Here is a 24,976-nt window from a genome sequence, read left to right as displayed (position 1 = left end):
GTAGAATGCAATATTATCAATAAGAGTGGGGATGTGTTTCTGTGTGTGCGTGTGCGTGATAGATGTGTCAGGACTCATGCATGGATGATGAAGGGGAACCATGTGTTTAGTAAGCAAACCTAACTAGATCGGTAGATCAATTGTTGTTTGTCAGAGGAAGGGACAGACATAAGTAATGAGGTAGATCGATCGACGCGTGGGAAAAAAGCTAGCTATATGTTTAGTGGGAGATCGGTCGGTGTACATCCATTTGTTAGAGGCAAATAAGGCCCATCAAGATGGATAGATAGAGGATGGAGCTAGGAGGTGGTGCGAGAGGCCTAGCTACTAGCTAGATAGGGGGAGGAGTGTGCGATTGTGAGATCGATGAAAAGAGGGGCGAGAGTTTACACGTGTGTGGGACCATATGAGAGACACGAGGCATGGGCACAGAAAGGAGGAGATGGAAGGTGCGTGTGTATGTTGTAGGCAGACATCGCTGGAGAGGTTTATCAATCGGTGTGCATTGGAAAGGAGTTGTGGAGACTATGGGAGAATGACCTAAAGAAAAAAAATGAATGTGCGCCATGGATAGAATGCAGAGGGATGGGGAGGGCGAGGAGGGCGTGTGCATGCACAAGAGAAAGTTAGTGCTAGCTACAAAGGTTAGAGGATCGTGTGGGTGTAAGAGACTAACAAATATCATAATTTGATATGAAAGTGGATTCACATATTTGAATAGGAGATCATAGTGTTATAAACATATGCATGCATGAATATAGCGGTGATACGCGTGCTGTGGTTTTGCACATGTTATACCATAATGTGATAATGCATGGTGTTTGCAACTCACAGCTAAATATCGAACAATCCAAACCATACTATACATCGAACAATCTCACATTTTATTTGAATTTGTGATAATGTGTGGCGTTTGTAGCTTACAACTAAATATCAAACAATCTAAACAATACTATATATCGAATAATCTCACATTGTATTTGAATTTGTGGTAATGTGTGGCGTTTGCAACTCACATCTAAATACTTGTAGTCGTAGGGGGCGGGGCACCATACATTATGTGATAAACACATTATACATATGAGACATGGTTTAGATTATGAAGATCTAGCTAGAGCTTGAAATGTACTGTGATTTGAAATCAAAATAAAGTGGATTCAAAAAATCGAGTTCGAGTTCATATAGTATACATAGTTTATATCTAACTCGACAGTAATCATGTAGTGTGCTGTGAAGATAATGCACAAACGATGGTTTAACTTGAGAATAATGATGACTGTAGATCTTATTAAAATAAAGAAACGAATTCAAATGATTTGATTTCACAACAATTATGATTGTAGATCTTATTCAAATAGAGAAACGAATTCAAATTTTGTTCACATTGAAGCGGTAGTATATACGTTTGGAATGCACTAAAACGTTCGTTTGAGTAGCAGGTTGCATGCATTATACACGTAGCGAAATATTTTAATTGAACATAACATGAATTCAAAGTTTTGAATGGCATTTGTAGTGCTTATTGATTTGGTACAGTACACGGGACTAGACTCTATTGTGTGGTGCGAATTGATTTCTTTTTGTTTTTTCGTTGACGGAAGTGCGAATTGATTTGGTACAGGACACGTTAGGCTTGTTCGGAAATTTCAACCCACGGCTTGTTACCCCGAAATATTTAAGATATATCTTTGTCTCGTTGTGCTCCAAAAACTTCCTCCATCTCAACCCGCGCCTTGCTATCCCAAAATTACAACGTGAGCGAAAACTCCCACCTCTTGCGAAATCCTGACACACGAAATGCCCGTGATACCCCTGAACCGAAAGAACCACCTAGCTCAAATCGGTGGGGGTACTTTCGTAACTTACCCCACATTTCGGACAAGTGCGTCCCTAAGCTATGGTTCCCCACTCCCATCCCATCCGCCCACCCATTCGTCCACTGAGGCCGCGAAAACCCGCGAAGCCCCACACCCTCCTCCGTCCGCCAACCAGCCGGAGCCTCTTCCCCGACGACGTCATCCACAGCAACACCTCGACGTCCCTCATCCACCATACCGGATGAGGATCCGTCGTCAATCTCGTCGTCCCGCCGGTTCAGCCACCCCGTTCTCCACCTCCTAGGAGCTGCCCCGACGTTCCCCTCGTCTTTCACGCCACCTCCATTCCCACACCACCGTCTTCACCTGCACCACTGAAAGAGCATCATCATCACCGTTTCCTCGGATGAAGCTGAGGTCTAATCGGCGCCACCAAAGAGGTTGTACACTAATCGCTGCATTTTCTTCTTGATTCGACCTCATGGTGCTGCCGGCGCTCGGTCCCGATCCACGGCGGCGTCGCCGGCCACTTCCTTCACGGTGTCGCTCCCTCGGCGGCGACGTCCACATCAGTAGGAGCTGCTGCTGCTTGACCTCTCGCTCGCGCTGCTGCTCTACTCTTGGTCTCAGTCCCCTGCCAGGTCTGCTCTTGCTCGCGCTGCTGCTCTCGCTCTTGCTCTTGCTTGTGATGCTGCTCCGGTTTAGCTACACTTCAGTCAACTGAATCGACTTTTGGGTCAGTCGATTTTCAGGGGGTGGGGGGCTCACCGGGGGGGTGGGGCTAGAGGAATGGCCGGGGCGGCGGCGCACCGGCGATGGGGAGTGGTTTCGGGGCGGGCGGGGCGGCGCACCGCCGGCCACCAGCGGAGGGGGGGCGGCGGTTTGGCCGGTGGTGGCTGGCGGCTCAGGGGGTGGAGGTTGAAGATGAACCGCGGGCCCTTGATTTCGTATCCAACGGCTGGAAAATCGACTGATCAGAGATGAAAAAGTCAGGCGACTGACATGTAGCCTCACCCTGATGCTGGTACACGACCGGCTGCCCCGGCTATCGCGCGTGCTGCTGCTCCGGCGCTGCTGCTGCTGCGACTGCTTTTCTGCTACTAGTGCATTCAGTTTCGACAGTAAAATTCAGTTTCGACGGCAAAATTCAGTTTCGACAGTTAAGTTCAGTTTCGACAGTTAAATTCAGTTTCGACAGTTAAGTTCAGAGATGAGCGGCTGATGTATTTTACATCTAGCACTTTGTGGTTATGGATTTTACATCATCTATTAGAGATGCTATTAGAATTCCACTCAGGTTAACATTGTCTCTCTTGTCCTGCTTCAGCCTGGGCGTCGTACAACTCACCGGAGCTGCTCCAATGACGAAACCCTCCATCACAGCGGAGCAGTACCCCGGGCTCCACCTCTAGACGCCTAAGATCTTCTTCCCCTCCTCCGATAGCCAAGCCAGCCGGAGCATCCTCACCAACCAACCCAATCATGCTGAGATCGACATGGCTTCGCCAAAGAGGTTGTACACTTGTTGCATCTCTTTTTTACTCTACATGTTATGTATATTGTCCACTGAGCACATGTAGTAATGTGAAATACGATTAGTTTCTCCTACTATATGACAAGCAGTGAGGTACCAGGCAACTTAGCTATCCATGATGGACTCTCTGGAACGCCATCATTATTTATCTCTGCACGTTTGAGCTCTGCATTTGTCGATGGGCCTGGGAGTTGAGCTAGTAGGGCAGTGGCCTGGGTCCAAAGTAGTAGAAGTAGCACAAAAACATTTTTTGAGTGTAGGCTTTTCCTTGCTCAAGCCTGCCTATGGTACTACTATTCATGCATTTGGTTCAAAGGAATGGAGCGAAGGAAAACTGTAGGATTTGTTCCTTTAGTGTCTCCTTGAAAGAAAAACCGTAGGAATTTTAATATCCACTTGTCCTCCTTCTCAAATTCCTATTCATGAAGCACAAGACTAAGAGATAGTAGCATAATAGCATTATAACCGTACATTTTCTTGTGGTTTGACTTAATCTCACAATGCTTCTTTGCATCCTGTGATCTTCCAATTCTTGCGAACCAAACACCCAGATTGGCAGAAATCCTGTGCTTTCAAATTCTCTATTTTGCACGTGCATTCCTATCCTATTACTGTGTATTTCCTATCCCTGCGTTGTTAGAATCCTCCAATTAAAATGAGCCCTTACATAATTACTTCTCTTACAAATAGTTGTCAAAGAAAACCTTGTGTGGTTTGTCCCACTCCTGCTGCGCCGTCATCCACCCCTGCTGTGCCGCTCCAACGACAGAAGGGTCCATCACAGCAGGGATCCGGCCTCCAGACTGTGTTTCGCCGCCTCAGAACTTCTTCCCCGCCACCGGCAGCCACGACAACTGCATTACCATCATCAACCGAGCAGATGACCTCGAGAACTACACGGGCCCGCAAGAGAGGTCGCACTCTCTCGTCTCTGCTTACATTATGCATCGCTTAATATTACATGCTACTTTATCGTCCTGTTTACCGATTAGACTCTGATTCAGCTCCAAACTAATGGTCAAACTTGAGTTTTTAAATGGTTGTGGGGTACATATCGGGGCCGCAATCAATAGTATCTATCTACTATCTGGTTAATCTCTGGTGTCTACTATGAGTTTGATGTTGGGTGGGAGACAAACAATAAAGAAGCCATTATCTGTATTTTTAACTGAAACCATTATCTGCCTGCTATCATTGGTTTTGGGTCTATCCACAGGTTGCTACCATCGCTCTGGATTTCTGCATGCACTCCTTACATAATCTCACTATGTTTTATTCCTATGCATGTCAGTTATTGTACAGAATGGAACTGAACATGTAGAGAAAAAGAGACGATTCTTGCATGGCAATAAAATTTCATGCAGAAATCGCTCCATGGTAGGCGCAAAGGCAGCCGCCCCTCCACCCATTTTGGATTGTAATCGATAGGAAGATAATTGTTGTGAGGGGGATTCAGAAGGAGAAGACCACTCCTATTTACCCCCTGAGATCTTCGCTCTAACTTGGCATGTTGATGTTGGTTATATCATGCATATGGTGCCTTGCATTGCTTTATACATCAAATATGTCATCTGCTTAGTTTAGACATGCTTTGTGTGAATGCCATCTGTTTAGTTTCTTCATCGTATATGTGAATTATGCAACGCCGTCTTGTTTAGCCAGGCATCATACCTGTGAATTTTGCAATGCCATCCTGCTTAGCCAGTAATCTTATATATGAATTATATCAGGCCATCCTTTTTTCGTTACGTATTACATTTGTCAACAATGTTAGTACATTCAACTACTCTTCATGTGCATCAGCCATTTGACACGGTGATGGAAAATTCTGGAGTGAAAACAAGGTCTTCAGAGCAGACTATGCTATCTGACGAAGCGCATATCTTGCTGGTTACGGATAGCTCCCCAAAGGAGGATTCAGAGACAGATGACCAGTCCTATTCCCCCCGGGGTGTATGCTCTAGCTTGGCAGGGTTATGTTGCTCATATCGTGCGTATGGTGTCTTGCATTGCTATGTCATTTGATTAGTATATACATGTTTTGCATGAATGCCACCTATTTAGTGTCTAATTACCATATATGTGAATAATGCATTGCCATCTTGTTGCAAGACATTATATACGTGAATTATGCAATGCTATCTTGTTGCAAGGCATTATATATGTGAATTATGCAATGCCATGTTGTGTAGCTAATCATCATGTATGTGAATTATATCATGCTATCATTTTTTGCATTACGTGTTCCATTTGTCGACAACGTTTGTATATTCAACTACTCTTCCTGTGCATCAGCCATTTGAAGCGGTGATGGAAGTATTTGGAGTGAAAACAAGGTATTCAGAGCAGATAATTCTACCTGCTGAAGCAGACATCTTGCTGGTTACAGAGAGCTCCTCAAAGGAGGATTCAGAGACTGATGACCAGTCCTATTTCCCCCCTGAGGTCTATGCTCAAACTTGGCAGGGTTATATTACTTATGTCATGCATGTTGTCTTGCATTTCTTAGTTTTTACATCATATATGGATTTCCATCTGCTTACGTGCTTACTATATAAATCATATATTTGAATTATATCATGCCATCATGTTTACATACACAACATCTATCTGAATTATGGCATGGCAACCCATTTAATAAAGACATCATATAGTTGTATCATCTCATCCTGTTTAGTGTTTACAGTCATCATATTTTGAATTATGTCATTCTATCCGTGAATTATATCATGCTATCATGTTTCCATAGGCGACATGTATGTGAATTATGGCATGCCAACCTATTTAATAACACATTATATAGTTATATCATGTCATCCTGTTTACATAATCATCATATTTTGAACTATGTCTTTCCATCTTTTTTAGTTAGCCATCATATATGTGAAATTGTGTCATGCTATCCTGTTTATTTAGCCATCATATATGTGAAATTGTGTCATGCTATCCTGTGTGGTTAGACAACATAAATGTGAATTATTTCATGCCCTCTTTTATTCCCCACTATCCATTGCACCTGTCTATCATGCAATGTCTGTACATTCAATTACTTTTCTTGTTTATCAGCCATTTGAATTGGAGAGGGTGATGGTAGTATCTAAGGGAGTAACAACACGGTCTTCAGAAAAGATAGTGCTACCAGTTGATGCAGATAGAACCACGGTTGTACTTTCCCAAGAACCAGCCCCACCACACATAACCCAGACTCTCACAGATCATACCCCTACCCAGTTGGACAGAGAACTAGCTACACCCCTTCTAACCCCAACCCCAGCAGATAGTAACCCAGTTCCAGTTGACACACCACCGTCTCCACCACACAGCACCCAAACACGAGCAGTTGGTAAGGGAACTGCAGTGCCCAAAGCACGAGGACCACCACTCCGAATCCCAACTCAACGCTTAAAGCAGAAGAAGAATTGTTCTCAGGTTAGGTTCTGTAGCTATGGTTCATACTCCTTTGCTCTTGCATCACTGTATTTACTCATACCAACTATTTTCAAAATTGAAGGATGGAATTGAAACTCCAATGGTGCAAAAGGTATGTTTTAAACCTGTTTCTTTAACTGGTTTGCTGTTGTAACTTGCTCTATGTTGATTTCAGTTTCAATTGAATAAATAGTTATGTTCTCATGTCATGCACATTACAAGTGTTGTTATTGCTCTGTAGTTTTCCACACTTATATTCTGTCTATTCTGCTCTGTCTTGAACAAATATTATTTGAACTGTGTCTCTATCTTGATTTGGCAACAAAAACTAGAATGATATAGACCATAAAGTGACCATGGTACATAGATATATGTTTGTTTCATGTTGTTATCCTGTCCACTTTACTGCTGAACTGATTTACCAAAATGAGTTTCATATACAACATGGTAAACCTGTGATGTGTCTGCTTGTTTCTCTTTTAGAATGCATACAAGATATTGAAGAACAGTACCCTTATGCAATGGTAAAGGAAGTAATGCAGATAAGGTTCAAGATAGTGAGACATCCCTGTTGGTCTCCAAGAAAGCTTATCAAAACTATCCGACGACAGTGAGAGAACCCAAAAGTCATGTCTTGATGTAGTGTTCGAGTTACTGGCCACTACTGCTGGCACAAGCTCTTCGAACTCGCCGCCTGAATCAGTTTGTCTTCTTGAGTCTCAACTTCAAGTTGAAATACACCGATCAGGTGTGCTGTGACAGGAAGCTGAAGGACTGAGGAAGTCCCTGCAGAATTCAGATGCATACTTTCTGGTGCAACAGCAAGCGCTGGAGGATTTAAGCGCCAAAAAAGAGAAAGTTAATAAGCTTGCTAGGCATCTTGCCAGCATTATGGGTACCCTGGATATTGTTTCTTGAGCTCTTCTGAAGTGGTTTCAGTTCTGGACTTGTTTTGCTGCGGCGTTTATTTGCACTGGTCGCCAACTTTGACAACCAGTATATATGATATGCTGCTTTGTTCCCTATATTTGCACTGGTGACGAACTTTGTTGCCTAGTGGATGTAATATGTGTAATAGCCGTGATAGCCTAGCATAAGTTGCTTGCTTATTTATTTCCTTATTGTCTTGTTTATTTGTTTGCTTGTAGTCAGTACAGTTCTTTTCCTGCGGTTTGCTAGTGGCTGCAATAACCTATTTTTTTAAAACTAGGCCACAATAACCATGGGCTACATATTTACTGTAGTTACTATGGGCCTCCTACGAGCCGTAGAAACAATGGGTCTTCTAAGGGCCATAGAAACAATGGCCTTCTACGGCCCGTAGCATCAATGGGCCTTTTACGGGACGTATGATCGATCGGCCTAACATGGGCCAATAACAAACCGCATTATGGGCCGTAAACAGGCTAGATTTGGAATCTTCCGTTCATGGGCCGACCATAACGGGCCATCGTTAATCGTCCATATTTGATGACGCTATGAAAACAGCCCAAAGGATTAACGGGCCGCAAAAGGGCCGATTGTAACCACGGGCTGAATTCGGCTTAATTCCCATAGGCCGTAACGGGTCGTGAGTTAGCAGGACGTAAATGGGCTATATACGAACATGTCGTTAACAGGCTTTCCTCGGGCCGGACCGTTACCTTTTGACCAAGTCAAACGGGCCGGCCTTTTCACCGGAATGAGCCTCTGTTAGGCCTTGCCACGTGTCAATGTATAATAGGCGCCTCCTGTCCAATGAATGGATGACATCTGTCCCAACAGTGAACCAACACGGGTTTCCTCCGGCCAATGAGAATTTTACACGTGGAAAATCCTCATTGGTCCTCGTTGTTAATGGGTTATCGGATCCAAAACCGGACCCGATAGCTTAACGGCGACACGTTATGGTGGAGGCCACGTGTCGGTTACCCTTGATGAAAACACTTCCATGACGCACCATATATCGTCATGGAAGTGGACACTTCTGTGATGATAATTTTGGTAATGTCATGGAACACGTCTACGATAGCACAGGTATGACTATATTGATTTTGTCATAAAATCGTCATGGATGTGCATGCATGACAGAAAATGTGACCTAGTGTGACAAACACGTATCATCATGGAAGTGTATTTTTTTTGTAGTGGCAATAAGAACGATGACATGATGTAGACAAGATCTATTTATGTAGAAATAGACCCCATCTTGTTATCCTTAATAGCAACGATACATACATGTCGGTTCCCCTTCGGTCACTAGGATAAAGCACCATAAGATCAAACCCATCACAAAGCACCTCTTCCCATTGCAATATAAATAAATCAAGTTGGCCAAACAAAACCCAAATATCGGAGAAGAAATACGAGGCTATAAGCAATCATGCAAATAAGAGATCAAAGAAGACTCAAATAACTTTCATGGATAAAAGATAGATCTGATCATAAACTCAAAGTTCATCGGATCCCAACAAACACACTGCAAAAAGAGTTACATCATATGGATCTCCAAGAGACCATTGTATTGAGAATCAAAAGAGAGAGTGGAAGCCATCTAGCTACTAACTACGAACCCATAGGTCTACAAAGAACTACCCACGCATCATTGGAGAGGCACCAATGGACATGATGAGCCCCTCCACGATGGTGTCTAGATTGGATCTGGTGGTTCTCGAACTTGCGGTAGCTGGAATTGATTTTGGTCGACTCCTCCATGGTTTCTGGAATATTGGGGTATTTATAGAGTAAGGAGGCGGTTCAGGAGGCCACCGAGGTTGGCACAACCCTCCTGGGCGCGCCTGGGCCTCCAGGCGCGCCCTGGTGGGTTGTGCCCCCCTCGGGGCACCCCCAGGTGCTTCTCTGGTCCACTGGATGTATTCTGGTCCAAAAAATCCACAAATTGCTTCGCTGCGTTTGGACTTCCGTTTGATATTGATTTCCTGCGCTGTAAAAAACATGCAAAAAATAGCAAATGACACTGGGCACTATGTCAATAGGTTAGTACCAAAAATGATATAAAATGACTATAAAATGATTGTAAAACATCCAAGAATGATAATATAACAGCATGGAACAGTCAAAAATTATAGATACGTTGGAGACGTATCAGCATCCCCAAGCTTAATTCCTGCTCGTCCTCGAGTAGGTAAATGATAAAAACAGAATTTTTGATGTGGAATGCTGCCTAACATGCTCATCTCATATTCTTTACTTTGTAGAATGGACATTTGGACTTTTATATGGTTCAAAGCAATAGTCTAGTTTTGACATGAGGACTTTAATACCCAAGCATACCAACAAGCAACCATGTCTTTCAAAATATCAATTCTAAAATAAGTTATCCCTAGCCCATTATGCTCAATCATTGATCCATTCATGAAACACACTCGCATATTGGCTACACCCAATGCTCAAGTATGATCATAGTGCCCCTTAGTTGGTGCTTTTTAAGAGAAGATGGAGACTCAAATTAAAAATAAATAAAAATTGCATAAAGTAAAAGAAAGGCCCTTCGCGGAGAGAAGTAGGGATTTGTAGAGGTGCCAGCGCTCGAAGCGAAAAAGATAGAGATAAAAACTTTTTGGGAGGCATGCTTTTCCTGTCAACAAGAACGATCGAGTAGTTCCCAATACTTTCCATGCTAGATATATCGTATGCGGTTCCCAAACAGAAATTAAATTTTATTCCTTTTTCAACCATACTTTCACTTTCCATGGCTAGTCGTATCCACGGGTGCCTTCCATACCAACACTATCCAAGTAATTTATTATTTGACAACATAAATTAAATTCATTTTTTATTTCGGGACTGGGCATCCCTAATACTTTAGCCTTACTCTCGTGCAATGACAAGTGAATAAACACTCATCGTGAGAATAACATATCTAGCATGGAAATATATTAGCCACCCCCTATCGGTTCATGAGCGATACGAGCACACAAAAGAGAAGTTTATTTTGAAAATAGAGATGGCACATACAAATTTGCTTAGAACGGCAAAAGAATACCGCGTATAGGTAGGTGTGGTGGACTCAGTTGGCAAAACTGGTTTAAAGGATTTTGGATGCACAAGTAGTGATCATACTTAGTGCAAAATGAAGGCTAGCAAAAGATTGAGAAGCGACCAACCAAGAAACAAAAAATCTCATAAGCGAGCATTGAGCATAATTAACACTGAATAGTGCACCACAAGTAGGATGTAATTTCATTGCATAACTATATACTTTCGTGCTTGCATAAGGAATCACAAACATTAACACCAATATTCTTACTAAAGCATAATTACTCATCAACATGACTCACATATCACATCATCATATCTCAAAACTATTACAAGGAATCAAGTTTATTTTGTCCAATGATCTTCATGAAAGTTTTTATTATATCCTTCTTGGATATCTATCACTTTGGGATTAATTTTCATGTGTTGCTTTTGATAAGCTCAAACAAATATAAGTGAAGATCATGAGCATAATATTTCTTTCTCTCAAATTAATTTAAGTGAAGCAAGAGAGAATTTCTTCAAAATATTAATAGCTGTAAAATAAATCTAAGTGAAGAAAGAGAGTATTTCTTCAAAAATACTAAAGCACACCGTGCTCAAAAAGATATAAGTGAAGCACTAGAGCAATTCCATGGCTCATAAGGATTTAAGTGAAGCATAGAGAGCAATTCTAACAAGTCATGGCATAATTTTGGCTCTCTCAAATAGGTGCGTCCAGCAAGGATTCATGACTTAGAATAAGAAGTAAAACTAGCAAAGACTCATATCATACAATACGCTCCAAGCAAAACTCATAGTATGTGACGAATAAAAATATAGCTTCGAGTAAAATACCGATGGTCGTTAGAAGAAAGAGGGGATGCCACTCGAGCATCCCCAAGCTTAGTTGCTTGCTTCTCTTTGGATAATAGCTTGGGATGCCATGGGCATCCCCAAGCTTAGGCTATTCTTACTCCTTATTCCTTCAGCCATCGTAACATCATCCAAAGCTTAAAAACTTCAAGCACACAAAACTCAACAAAACCTTCATGAGATCCGTTAGTATAAGAAAGCAAATCACTACTATAAGTACTTTTGCAACCCATTCATATTTCATTCTTGCACTATATCTCCTGTATTCCAACTTTTCTATGGAAAAAACTCTTCAAAGAAAACCATAGAATCATCAAAACAAGCACACAACGCAAAGAAAACAGAATCTGTCAAAAACAGAACAGTCTGTAGCAATCTGGATATTTCAAATACCTCTGTAACTCCAACAGTTCTGAAAAATTAGGATAACCTAGGCAATTTGTATATCCATCAACTGTAAAAAATTCAGAATTTTTCGTCGCTTCTGTGATTTTTAAAGATTGTAACTCTGGACGCAAAAGTTTTTGTTTTTCAGCAAGATCAAATCAACTATCACCCAAGAAGAACCTAAAGGCTTTGCTTGACATAAACACTATTAAAACACAAAAAACACAATCATAACAGTATCATAATTGTGCAAACACTCAAGAACAGAAAGCAAAAGACAAAAATAAATTTTATTCATTGGGTTGCCTCCCAACAAGCGCTATCCTTTTACGCCCCTAGCTAGGCATAAAGCAAGGATCTAAGTTTTGTCATCCTTCTCCTTAATTTCCTCAGAGGTATTTTTTTTCATGAGGTTTTGTAAAAACAACATAAAATATATTATCCATGGAAACCTTAGCACTATCAAGTTGCATATCATCATAACCTCTTGGGTTTCCAGCAACAATCCAACAATAATGTTGATTAACATTATTAAAAACTTGTTGGATTATATCTAGAATAGGGACTTCCTTTTTAAGATTGTCATCAAAGATTTATTATCCCCAAGCAAATGTCTTAATGCATAGTCACGATTATAAAGAATTTCATCTATCACCGGTTTTTCACGATTCATTCCATAGAAATCAAAGATTTCCCTAGCTTCCCGTATTATGTAGTCAAATTCATTCATAAGAGAAAGAGTGGCCAACTTTTTAGCCTTGGGATTCTTTATAACGGGTAGCTCAAAAAACAATATTTGCACAGTAGGGTGAGTACGGATAGATTTAGTCCTCTTAAGTATAGGAACATTATCAAGACTTAAATCTCCAACGCAATTGAAACATTCTTGGATAGGTTCTTTTCCTATAACATTCCCTTGCCCCAAAACAAAAGTTTTAGCATCCAGATTGCCAGATCGTCCAATTTTAGGAGTTAGGCCATCATCTGTTTCTGCCATACCAAAATCACTTGTGATTGCAAACAAAGGGTAGATATGACGAGAAAACGGCGAACGAAAAAGAGGGCGAATAAAACGGCAAATTTTTGTGAAGTGGGGGAGAGGAAAACGAGAGGAAAATGGCAAATAATGTAAATTGCAAGGAGATGAGATTTGTGATTAGGACCCTGGTAGATGTTGATGATGTCTCCCCGGCAACGGCGCCAGAAATTCCTTTTGATGTCTGCTAGAACTACGTCGGTATTTCCCCGAAGAGGAAGGGATGATGCAGCATAAGAACGGTAGGTATTTCCCTAAGTGATGAGGCCAAGGTTATCGAACCAGTAGGAGAACCATGCAACACTACGTGAACGGCACCTGCACACAAATAACAAATACTCGCAACCCAACGTGTTAAAGGGGTTGTCAATCCCTTATTTGATAGATAGATCGCCAAATAAAATAAAGTGAAGCAAGGTATTTTTGTATTTTTGGTTTAATAGGTCTAAAAATAAAAGAAAATAAAGATAGATCACAAAGGCAAATATAATAAAGATGAGACCCGGGGGTCGTAGATTTCACTAGTGGCTTCTCTCGAGAAAGATAGCAAACAGTGGGTAAACGAATTACTGTTGGGCAATTGATAAAACTTCAAATAATCATGACGATATCACGGCAATGATCATTATATAGGCATCACATCCAAGATTAGTAGACCGACTCCTGCCTGCATCTACTACTATTACTCCACACATCGACCGGTATCCAGCATGCATCAAGTGTATTACTTCATGGAGAAACGGAGTAATGCAATAAGAATGATGACATGATGTAGACAAGATCTATTTATGTAGAAATAGACCCCATCTTGTTATCCTTAGTAGCAACGATACATACGTGTCGGTTCCCGTTCTGTCACTGGGATCAAGCACCGTAAGATCGAACCCATCCCAAAGCACCTCTTCCCACTGCAAGATAAATAGATCAAGTTGGCCAAACAAAACCCAAATATCGGAGAAGAAATACGAGGCTATAAGAGATCAAAGGAACTCAAATAACTTTCATGGATATAAAAAGATATAACTGATCATAAACTCAAAGTTCATCAGATCCCAACAAACACGCCGCAAAAAGAGTTACATCATATGGATCTCCAAGAGACCATTGTATTGAGAATCAAAAGAGAGAGAGAGGAAGCCATCTAGCTACTAACTACGGACCCGTAGCTCTACAAAGAACTACTCACGCATCATCGGAGAGGCACCAATGGACATGATGAACCCCTCCGTGATGGTGTCTAGATTGGATCTGGTGGTTCTGGATCATGCGGCGGCTGGAATTGATTTTCGTTGACTCCTCCAGGGTTTCTGGAATATTGGGGTATTTATAGAGTAAAGAGGCGGTTCGGGAGCCCACCGAGGTAGGCACAACCCACCTGGCCGCACCTGGGCCTCCCGGCGCGCCCTGGTGGGTTGTGCCCCCCTCGGGGCACCCCCTGGTGCTTCTCCGGCCAACCGGATGTCTTCTGGTGCAAAAAAATCCACGAAAAGGTTCGCTGCGTTTGGACTCCGTTTGATATTGATTTCCTGCAATGTAAAAAACATGAAGAAAACAGCAACTGGCACTGGGCACTATGTCAATAGGTTAGTACCAAAAAATGATATAAAATGACTATAAAATGATTGTAAAACATCGAAGAATGATAATATAACAACATGGAACAATAAAAAATTATAGATAAGTTGGAGACGTATCACCCCCAAACATATTGACCATCGCATCATAGAGAAATCTTCCGTTCTTCTTTCTTGCTGTTTTTCCAACATATCTGAAATGTGTCATCTCAAGATTCGGAGGAGAGCCATGTTTCTCAGTAGCCTCTGGATACAAATGTCTTTAAGAAGACCTTCCCATATTTTTGGTTCTCGGATGAGGAGGAAGACACCGATTCGGAGGATATCCCTCCCCGATTTCGGCCGAATAGCAGGGCAGCCTTATGCAGGAAGATCTTGAAGCTTGAGTTGGAGAATGAGGATCTTAGGGATGATAACTTCAGCCTTCGATGCAAGCTTGAGAAAACGAACATGTCCTCATCATCTACACCACCACCTCCTTCTTCATCACCAAAGGAGACTTGGGTACACGGTATGAGCACTCCCCTTGGCTTGTGCCAAGCTTGGGGGAGGCGCCCCGGTATCGTCTCACCACCACCACTATATTTGCCATTATTTATCTTAATTCGATCTTTAGTTATCCTTTGAATTAATTGAATAAAAGTTTAGTTCGAATCTTTTCTTGAGTGCTTGCTTAGTGATCTATCTATCTATGTAATCGTTAGCGAGATATGTAATAAAAATTAGTTTGAGTTTTGTTTCATTACTTTTTTGTTCCAATAAAAAGAAAGGAAAATAAATGAAAAAGATCGTATGCTAATCTTATGGTAAATAATGACATCACGTGAGGAGAATTATAAGTGGAAAAATTTATTGGAGATTGACAAACAAAGCATTGGTCAGTGATGCAATTCATGAAAGAATTAATAAGCGAAGAGAAGATTCACATGAAATACACTATCTTGGACATCTTTTATGATTGTGAGCCCCCATTAAATATTATGTGTCAAAATAGTTGACGTTGGACAAGGAAGACAACGTAAAAAAATTATGTTTGTTCATATTCACATAGAAGTTATATTGTCATAGATCCTTTAACATGTGGTGCTTGCTCAATATCTTCGCTAGCCAAAATTCCGCACTACATAGAGATACTACTTCTGCATCCGAAAACCCTTAAACCCAAAAGCTTGTTTTGAGAGTCCATCATACCTACCTATGGATTGAGTAAGATCCTTCAAGTAAGTTGTCATCGGTGCAACAAGGCAATGAAAGTTTCTTCTAAATGTGTTGGATCATTTACTGTAAGAGAAATTGAGCGTTGTACGAACTAGTGATGGCAAAATAATAAAAGCGACAGACTGCATAATAAAGGTTGCTATCATAAGGGGCAATATAACATGCCATTCTTTTGCACTAAGAGATTGCGCGTACAAACCAAAAAGCGCATGGCAACATCTGCTTCCCTCTGCGAAAGGCCTATCTTTTACTTGTATACATTTACTTTTATGTAAGAGTCAAAGAATTCTCCCCTATTCCTTTTTATTTTCTCTTCTTGCAAGCATCATGTGGTGAGGAAAGATCTAAAGGTGATCCTGTGTTTGAATTCAAACAGTTACCTGACACTTTGAAATATGCTTATCCAGAAGAGAAAAATATATATCCTGTTATTATTAGTGCTAACTTTCAGAACATGAAGAAGAAAGATTATTGAAAATTCTGAAAAGCACAAAGCTGCTATTGGGTATACTCTTGACGATCTTAATGGCTTTAGTCCCACTCTATGTCAGCACGACATTAATATGGAACCTGATGCTAAACCCGTTGTTGATCATCAATGATGTTTGAATCCTAAGATGAAAGAAGTGGTAAGAACTAAAATATTAAAGCTTCTCGAAGCAGGTATAATCTATCCCATAGCTTATAGTAGATGGGTATGTCTCGTTCATTGCGTCCCTAAGAAGGGAGGTATTAATGTTGTTCCTAATGATAAAAATGAACTTATTCCACAAAGAATTGTTACTGGCTATAGAATGATAATTGATTTTTGAAAATTAAATAATGCAACTAGAAAGGATCATTACCCTCTGCATTTTATTGATCAAATATTGGAAAGATTGTCTAAGCACACACACTTCTGTTTTCTTGATGGATATTCTGGTTTTTCTCAAATACCTGTTTCACAACCTGATCAAGAGAAAACACCCTTTACTTTCCCATTTGGAACTTATGCTTCTAGACCTATGCCTTTTGGTTTATGCAATGCACCTGCTACCTTTCAAAGATGTATGACTGCTATATTCTCTGATTTTTGCGAAAATATTGTTGAGGTTTTCATGGATGGTTTTTCTATTTATGGAACTTCTTTTTATGATTGCTTGAGCAACCTTGATCGAGTTTTGCAGAGATGTGAGCAAACTAATCTTGTATTGAATTGGGAGAAGTGCCACTTTATGGTTAATGAAGGTATTATCTTGGGGCATAAAATTTCTGAATGAGGTATTAAGGTGGATAAAGCTAAAGTTGATGCAATTGAGAAAATGCCATGTCCTAAAGATATTAAAGGTATTCATAGTTTCCTCAGTCATGCTGGTTTCTATAGGAGGTTTATTAAAGACTTCTCTAAAATTTCTCGGCCTCTTACAAATCTTTTACAAAAGGATGTTCCATTTGTTTTTGATGATGATTGTGTAGAAGCCTTTGAAACACTTAAGAAAGCCTTAACTTCTGGACCTATTGTTCAACCACCTGATAGGAACTTGCCTTTTGAAATTATGTGTGATGCTAGTGATTATGCTGTTGGTGATGTTCTAAGACAAAGAGTTGATAGGAAATTAAATGTTATCCATTATGCTAGTAAAACTCTAGACAGTGCCCAAAGATATTAAGCTACTATTGAAAAAGAATTTCTAGCAGTTATGTTTGCTTGTGAAAAATTCAGATCTTATATTGTTGATTCCAAAGTAATTGTTCACACTGATCATGCTGTTATTAAATATCTTATGGAAAAAGAAAGATGCTAAATCTAGACTCATTAGGTGGGTTCTCTTGCTACAAGAATTTGATTTACATATTACTGATAGGAAAGGAGCTGAGAACCCCATAGTTGATAACTTGTCTAGGTTGGAAAATATTCTTAATGACCCACTACCTATTGATGATAGTTTCCTGATGAACAACTAGCTGCAGTAAACGTTTCTCATAACACTCCTTGGTATGCTGAGTATGCTAATTATATTGTTGCTAAATACATACCACCTAGTTTCACATACCAACAAAACAAAAAAATTCTTCTATGATTTAAGATGTTACTTTTGGGATGACCCACATCTTTATAAAGAAGGAGTGGATTGTATTAAAAGATGTTGTATACCTGAGCATGAACAGGAACAAATGCTACGGATATGCCATTCCGAAGCTTATGGAGGGCATTATGCGGGAGATAGAACTGCTCACAAGGTATTGCAATCTGGTTTTTATTGGCCTACTCTCTTCAAGGATGCCTGTAAGTTTGTTTTATCTTGTGATGAATGTCAAAGAGTTGGTAATATCGGTAAACGTCAAGAAATGCCTATGAATTATTCACTTGTTGTTGAACCATTTGATGTTTGGGGTTTTGATTATATGGGACCTTTTCCATCCTCTAATGGGTATACACATATTTTGGTTGTTGTTGATTATGTTACTAAGTGGTTGGAAGCTATTCCAACTAGTAGTGATGATCCTAATGCTTCCATTAAAATGCTTAAAGAAGTTATTTTCCCAAGGTTTGGAGTCCCTAGATATTTAGTGATTGATGGTGGTTCACACTTTATTCGTGGTCCTTTCCGTATAATGCTTGCTAAATATGATGTTAACCATAGAATTGCATCGCCCTGTCATCCTCAATCTAGTAGTCAAGTTGAACTTAGCAATAGAGAAATAAAATTAATATTACAAAAAATAGGTCCCGAAAAAATTGGTCTAAGAAATTGGATGATGCACTTTGGGCCTACAGGACAACTTATAAAAATCCTATGGGTATGTCTCCTTATATAATGGTTTATGGAAAAGCTTGTCATTTGCCTCTTGAGTTAGAACATAAAGCATATTGGGCAATAAAAGAACTCAACTATGATTTAAAACTTGCCGGTGAAAATAGGTTATTTGATATTAACTCACTAGATGAATGGAGAACCCAAGCTTATGAAAATACCAAACTATTTAAAGAAAAAGTTAAAAGATGGCATGAGAAAAGAATCCACAAGCGGGAATTCAAGGCTGGAGAATATGTTCTTTTGTAAAACTCTCGTTTTAGATTCTCTAGAGGATAACTTCTCTCTAAATGGGAAGGACCATATATTATCGAAGAGGTTTATTGCTCCGGAGCCATCAAAATAAATAATGCTGAAGGTACTAACCCGAAGGTGGTCAAAATGAGCAAAGAATTAAACACTATATCTCAGATACGCCTATTAATGTTGAAAGCAATATCATTCAAACCATGACACCGGAGGAACACATAAAAGAAACCTTCCAGAACACTCCAGAATCATGAAAAAGAGGAGGTACGTGATACGGTAAATAAACAGACTCCGATAAATTCGCAAAAATATATTCTGTCAGTTTTGGAGTATTACAAAAATTACGAAAACAGGAAATAACCAGGAAGGCAACCGAGTAGGGTACAAGACACCAGGGCGCGCCTGGCATGCCTGGCGCGCCCAGGTGGGTTGTTCCCACCTCAGGAACCTTCCCGACTCCTTTTCCCCTGGTTTTGCTTGTTTCCCAAGATAAAAAATATTTATATACCCCCCCGAACGTATTGACCACCGTATCATAGAGAAATCTTCTGTTCTTCTTTCTTGCTGTTTTTCCGACAGATCTAAAATATAACATCTCAAGATTCGGAGGAGGAGAGCCTGTTTGTCACTAGCCTCTGAATCCAAATGTCTTTAAGAAGACCCTCCCATATTTTTGGTTCTCGGATGAGGAGGAAGACACCGATTCGGAGGATATCCCTCCCCGATTTTTGCAAGATAGCAGGGCAGCCTTATGCAAGAAGATCTTGAAGCTTGAGTTGGAGAATGAGGATCTTAGGGATGATAACTTCATCCTCCGATGCAAGCTAGAGAAAAAGAACATGTCCTTATCATCTACACCACCACCTCCTTCTTCATAACCAAAGGAGACTTGGGTACACGGTATGGGCACTCCCCTTGGCTTGTGCCAAGCTTGGGGGAGGCGCCCCGGTACCGTATCACCACCACCACTATATTTGCCTTTATTTGTCTTAATTCAATCTTTAGTTATCCTTTGAATTAATTGAATAAAAGTTTAGTTCATATCTTTTCTTGAGTGCTTGCTTAGTGATCTATCTATCTATGTAATCGTGAGCGAGATATGTAATAAAAAGTAGTTTGAGTTTTGTTTCTTTACTCTTTTGTTCCAATAAAAAGAAAGGAAAATAAATGAAAAAGAACGTATGCTAATCTTATGGTAAGTAATGACATCACATAAGGAGAATTATAAGTGGAAAAATTTATTAGAGATTGACAAACATAGCATTGGTCAGTGATGCAATTCATGAAAGAATTAATAAGGGAAGGGAAGATTCACATGCAAATACACTATCTTGGACATCTTTTATGATTGTGAGCCCCCATTAAATATTATGTGTCAAAATAGTTGACGTTGGACAAGGAAAACAACGAAAAAAGTTTATGTTTGTTCATATTCAAATAGAAGTTATATTGTCAAAGATCCTTTAACATGTGGTGCTTGCTCAATATCTTTGCTAGCCAAAATTACGCACTACATAGAGATACTACTTGTGCATCCGAAAACCCTTAAACCCAAAAGCTTGTTTTGAGAGTCCATCATACCTACCTATGGATTGAGTAAGATCCTTCAAGTAAGTTGTCATCGGTGCAACAAGGCAATGAAAGTTTCTTCTAAATGTGTTGGATCATTTACTGTAAGAGAAAATTGAGTGTTGTACGAACTAGTGATGGCAAAATAATAAAAGCGACAGACTGCATAATAAAGGTTGCTATCATAAGGGGCAATATAACATGCCATTCTTTTGCACTAAGAGATTGCGCGTACAAACCAAAAAGCGCATGGCAACGTCTGCTTCCCTCTGCAAAATGCCTATCTTTTACTTGTATACATTTACTTTTATGTAAGAGTCAAAGAATTCTCCCCTATTCCTTTTTATTTTCTCTTCTTGCAAGCATCATGTGGTGAGGAAAGATCTAAAGGTGATCCTGTGTTTGAATGCAAACAGTTACCTGACACTTTGAAATATGCTTATCTAGATGAGAAAAATATATATCCTATTATTATTAGTGCTAACTTTCAGAACATGAAGAAGAAAGATTATTGAAAATTCTGTGATATTCCTCCCCGATTTCGGCAGGGTAGCAGGGCAAACTTATGCAAGAAGATCTTGAATCTTAAGTTGGAGAATGAGGATCTTAGGGATGATAACTTCAGCCTCCGACGCATGCTAGAGAAAAATAACATGTCCTCATCATCTACACCACCACCTCCTTCTTCATCACCAAATGCGACTTGAGTACACGGTATGGGCACTCCCCTTGGCTTGTGCCAAGCCCCGGGGAGGCGCCCAGGTATCGTATCACCACCACCACTATATTTGCCTTTATTTATCTTAATTCGATCTTTAGTTATCCTTTGAATTAATTGAATAAAAGTTTAGTTCGAATCTTTTCTTGAGTGCTTGCTTAGTGATCTATCTATCTATGTAATCGTGAGCGAGATATGTAATAAAAAGTAGTTTGAGTTTTGTTTCTTTACTCTTTTGTTCCAATAAAAAGAAAGGAAAATAAATGAAAAAGATCGTATGCTAATCTTATGGTAAATAATGACATCACATAAGGAGAATTATAAGTGGAAAAATTTATTAGAGATTGACAAACATAGCCTTGGTCAGTGGTGCAATTCATGAAAGAATTAATAAGGGAAGAGAAGATTCACATGCAAATACACTATCTTCGACATCTTTTATGATTGTGAGCCCCCATTAAATATTATGTGTCAAAATAGTTGACGTTGGACAAGGAAGACAACGAAAAAAATTATGTTTGTTCATATTCACATAGAAGTTATATTGTCATAGATCCTTTAACATGTGGTGCTTGCTCAATATCTTTGCTAGCCAAAATTACGCACTACATAGAGATACTACTTGTGCATCCAAAAACCCTTAAACCCAAAAGCTTGTTTTGAGAGTCCATCATACCTACCTATGGATTGAGTAAGATCCTTCAAGTAAGTTGTCATCGGTGCAACAAGGCAATGAAAGTTTCTTCTAAATGTGTTGGATCATTTACTGTAAGAGAAAATTGAGCGTTGTACGAACTAGTGATGGCAAAATAATAAAAGCGACAGACTGCATAATAAAGGTTGCTATCATAAGGGGCAATATAACATGCCATTCTTTTGCACTAAGAGATTGCGCGTACAAACCAAAAAGCGCATGGCAACGTCTGCTTCCCTTTGCGAAAGGCCTATCTTTTACTTGTATACATTTACTTTTATGTAAGAGTAAAAGAATTCGCTCCTATTCCTTTTTATTTTCTCTTCTTGCAAGCATCATGTGGTGAGGAAAGATCTAAAGGTGATCCTGTGTTTGAATGCAAACAGTTACCTGACACTTTCAAATATGCTTATCTAGATGAGAAAAATATATATCATGTTATTATTAGTGCTAACTTTCAGAACATGAAGAAGGATTATTGAAAATTCTGTGATATTCCTCCCCGATTTCGGCAGGGTAGCAGGGCAAACTTATGCAAGAAGATCTTGAAGCTTGAGTTGGAGAATGAGGATCTTAGGGATGATAACTTCAGCCTCCGACGCAAGCTAGAGAAAAATAACATGTCCTCATCATCTACACCACGACCTCCTTCTTCATCACCAAATGAGACTTGAGTACACGGTATGGGCACTCCCCTTGGCTTGTGCCAAGCCTGGGGGAGGCGCCCCGGTATCGTATCACCACCACCACTATATTTGCCTTTATTTATCTTAATTCGATCTTTAGTTATCCTTTGAATTAATTGAATAAAAGTTTAGTTCGAATCTTTTCTTGAGTGCTTGCTTAGTGATCTATCTATCTATGTAATCGTGAGCGAGATATGTAATAAAAATTAGTTTGATTTTTGTTTCTTTACTTTTTTGTTCCATTAAAAAGAAAGGAAAATAAATGAAAAAGATCATATGCTAATCTTATGGTAAATAATGACATCACGTAAGGAGAATTATAAGTGGAAAAATTTATTGGAGATTGACAAACATAGCATTGGTCAGTGATGCAATTCATGAAAGAATTAATAAGGGAAGAGAAGATTCACATGCAAATACACTATCTTGGACATCTTTTATGATTGTGAGCCCCCATTAAATATTATGTGTCAAAATAGTTGACGTTGGACAAGGAAGACAACGTAAAAAATTTATGTTTGTTCATATTCACATAGAAGTTATATTGTCATAGATCCTTTAACATGTGGTGCTTGCTCAATATCTTTGCTAGCCAAAATTCCGCACTACATAGAGATACTACTTCTGCATCCGAAAACCCTTAAACCCAAAAGCTTGTTTTGAGAGTCCATCATACCTACCTATGGATTGAGTAAGATCCTTCAAGTAAGTTGTCATCGGTGCAACAAGGCAATGAAAGTTTCTTCTAAATGTGTTGGATCATTTACTGTAAGAGAAAATTAAGCGTTGTACGAACTAGTGATGGAAAAATAATAAAAGCGACAGACTGCATAATAAAGGTTGCTATCATATGGGGCAATATAACATGCCATTCTTTTGCACTAAGAGATTGAGCGTACAAACCAAAAAGCGCATGGCAACGTCTGCTTCCCTTTGCGAAAGGCCTATCTTTTACTTGTATACATTTACTTATATCTACGAGTCAAAGAATTCTCCCCTGTTCCTTTTTATTTTCTCTTCTTGCGAGCATCATGTGGCTAGTAAAGATCTAAAGGTGATCCTGTGTTTGAATTCAAACAATTACCTGACACTTTGAAATATGCTTATCTAGATGAGAAAAATATATATCCTGTTATTATTAGTGCTAACTTTCAGAACATGAAGAAGAAAGATTATTGAAAATTCTGTGATATCCCTCGCCGATTTCGGCAGGGTAGCAGGGCAACGTTATGCAAGAAGATCTTGAAGCTTGAGTTGGAGAATGAGGATCTTAGGGATGATAACTTCAGCCTCCGACGCAAGCTAGAGAAAAAGAACATGTCCTCATCATCTACACCACCACCTCCTTCTTCATCACCAAAGGAGACTTGAGTACACGGTATGGGCACTCCCCTTGGCTTGTGCCAAGCTTGGGGGAGGTGTCCCGGTATCGTATCACCACCATTATCTTTGTCTTTATTTATCTTAGTTTGATCTTTAGTAATATTTTGAATTAATTGAATAAAATTTTAGTTCGATTATTTTCTTTTCGAGTGCTTGCTTAGTGATCTATCTATGTAATCGTGTGCGAGATATATAATAAAGAGTAGTATGAGTTTGTTTCTTTACTCTTTTGTTCCAATAAAAAGAAACGAAAATAAATGAAAAAGATCATATGCTAATCTTTTGGTAAGTAATGACATCACAGAAGGAAAAGTATAAGTGGTAAAATTTATTGGAGATTGACAAACATAGAAATTGTCAATGATGCAATTCATGAAAGAATTAATAAGGGAAGAGAAGAGTCACATGCAAATACACTATCTTGGACATCTTTTATGATTGCGAGCCCCCATTAAATATTTCGTGACAAAATTGTTGATGTTGGACAAGGAAGACAACATAAGGAATTATGTTTGTTCATATTCACATAGAAGTTATATTGTCATAGATCTTTCAACATGTGCACTACAAAAAAACCACTTCTGTGATGATACGTGTTTGTTACAGGTATGTTTGTTCATATTCACATAGAAGTTTGTACATCCATGACAATTTTATGACATAATCAAGATAGTCATACCTGTGCTGTCGTAGAAGTGTTACATGACAATACCAAAATTATCATCACGGAAGTGTCCACTTCCATGACGATAAATCGCGCGTCTGATACGTCTACAATGTATCTATAATTTATGAAGTATTCATACTGTTATTTTATCATTTTTGGATGTTTTACAATCAATTTATAGCAACTTTATATCATTTTTGGGACTAACCTTATTGACCCAGTGCCCAATGCCAGTTGCTGTTTTTTTGCTTGTTTTTTTACATCGCAGGAAATCAATACCAAACGGAGTCCAAATGCAATGAAACTCCACGGTGATTTTTTTATGGACCAGAAGACACCCATTGGGCCAGAGCAGCACCTCGGGGGTGCCCCGAGGGGGGTGTCGGT

This window comes from Aegilops tauschii, chromosome 3, assembly GCF_002575655.3.
Source record: "Aegilops tauschii subsp. strangulata cultivar AL8/78 chromosome 3, Aet v6.0, whole genome shotgun sequence".
NCBI lineage: Eukaryota > Viridiplantae > Streptophyta > Magnoliopsida > Poales > Poaceae > Aegilops > Aegilops tauschii.
This window is presented reverse-complemented; position numbering follows the sequence as displayed.